Consider the following 2,464-nt stretch of genomic DNA (forward strand, 5'->3'; position numbering starts at 1 on the left):
GTCTGATTCATGGAAAGCCTCGATCTTAGAGCTATACACTGCATTGGAAGGGTCTTTTGGGGGCTATGTTAGCTCAGAATAATGAAGAAGACAAAGAAAATGTGTTATATTACCTTAGCAGGATGTTGGTAGGAGCTGAGAGTAAATATACACCAATTGAAAAAGCATTGCCCTAGCTTTTAGTGTTCTACAGTCAAGAAGTTGAGACACTACTTGCTAGCGCATAAAGTAATACTCATATCAAAAATAGACCCACTCAAATACCTTATGACGAGGCCGTTGCTTACAGGAAGACTAGCAAAAATGGGCATTGATTCGATGGAATTTGATATAACGTATACTCCAAAGAAAGGCAATTAAAGGGCGGGCTTTGAGGACTTTCTAGCAAAGACATCCTCTCCCTTGATGATTCACCACTTAATCTTGAACTCCACAATGAAGAGACATTAATAGTGGAAGAAGCAAAGATGGCGACTATACTTTGATGGAGCGTCATCTATAAAACCCGGCACTCATGTCCCAAATGCCACAAATCAAAGCTGGAATAGGACTCGTATTCGTTACACCGAAAGGGGGAATCCTCAGATATACTCTCTCCCTCACGGAACCATGTACAAACAATGAGGCGAATATGAAGCCCTCTATAAAGCTGGTTTGGAACTAGTAATCAAAATGGGAATCCAAGACATACACATATTTGGAGACTCACAACTCATTATCAAAGCAAGTCGAAGGAGACTACAAGATATACAAACGTGAACTTCTTAAATATTATAAGAAGGTCAAAAAAATCGATGAAGAAAAATTCCCCCAAGTGCAATTGAGGAGGGTTTCAAGATCGAGAAAATGGAGAAGAGTGATTCTTTGGCGAAAAGTAGCAAAGGAGCCGCGAATCAAATTATGAAGAAATCCATATAACCATAAAAAAATAGAAGACCCATTAGTACGATCCCCGACGAAAGTCGAAGAGGAAAGTCTTTGAGGGGCAATCGGAAGTCTTCACTCTCGAAATGCCAAAAGGAAGATTGGAGACAACCGTTCATGGAATATTTGAAATATGATAAACTCCACGAGGATAAATCAAAAGGTCTTCAGATAAAGCGAAGAGCCCTAAGATTGACCCTCATAAATGATATATTATACCACAGGTCCTACGATCAACTGCTCCTGCAGTGCCTCTCATATGAAGAAGCCCAAGAAGTTATGCATGATGTGCATTCGGGATATGTAGTGCGCACCAATCCGGACCCAAAGATGCGACTCAAGATCAAAGCGCTTGGGATATTCTTGAGCCAACCATGGTTGGAGATTGCATCAATTATGCTAGAAAAGTGTCATCTATGTCGAGATACATGGAGATTTTATTCATCAACATCCAAATCCTTTACACCCCACGACCTCCTCATGGCCCTTTTTGAGATATAGGGGAACGGATGTAATCGGTCCTATTGAACCACCATCATCTTTGGGACATCGATTCATATTGGGCTGCACATGATTACTTTTCTCCGGATAGGGCGAAGCAATCCCACAGAGAGAAGTCAAGACTGAGAATATCCTCAAATTCTTCAGGGAAAACATCTTATATAGATTTGGGACTCCAAGAAGAATTATTTCAGACAACGGCCCCGCTTTCAGAAGCTTCAAGGTTGGGAGATTTGCGCAGCATCATAAACTAGATTGGAGATATACCTCCATCTATAACGCTAGAGCAAATGGATTGGCGGAAGCATTCAACAAAACCCTCTCAAAGCTGTTGAAGAAAGCAGTATCCAAAAACAAGAGAGATTGGCATGAAAGACTCCCGGATATGCTATGGGCATATCGCACTACCTATAGGACTCCGACACAGTACACGCCATATTCTTTGGTGTTTGGAACTGAAGCGGTCTTACCTCTCGAAATCCAGATACCCTCCCTGAGAATGGCATTGCAAAATGAAATTTGTAATGAAGATAATATTCGGCTCAGCTAGGATGAGTTGGACTCTCTTGATGAAAAAAGATTAGGGGTGCAACAAAATCTCGAAGTCTACAAAGCACAAATGTCTCAAGCATACAACAAGATGGCTCGTTTTCGGACTTTTACCAAAGGAGAGATGGTCCTTGTCCTCAGAAGACCTATCATCACCAACAAAAAGGCTGGGGGCAAATTCAAAGCAAATTGGGAAGGCCCTTATATTGTGGAGATCATCTACGAAGGAGATGCATATCAACTTATTGATGCTAATGGAGAAAGACCGATGCCACCCATCAATGGTCATTTCTTGAAGAAATATTATGTTTAGTGTAAAAATGTTTGCCTATGACGGAACGTCTGGTCCCTCACAAGGGTTGACTAGTCATGTACAATTAAATGTGCTTCTCGAGGCAAAACATTTATTTTCATGCATTTATGTACTAAAATCATTTTTGTACTAAAAATTCGTTCAATGAAATAAGGAGACATGTGTTTGTCTATGAAG

This window comes from Dioscorea cayenensis, chromosome 20 (assembly GCF_009730915.1).
Source record: "Dioscorea cayenensis subsp. rotundata cultivar TDr96_F1 chromosome 20, TDr96_F1_v2_PseudoChromosome.rev07_lg8_w22 25.fasta, whole genome shotgun sequence".
Lineage (NCBI taxonomy): Eukaryota > Viridiplantae > Streptophyta > Magnoliopsida > Dioscoreales > Dioscoreaceae > Dioscorea > Dioscorea cayenensis.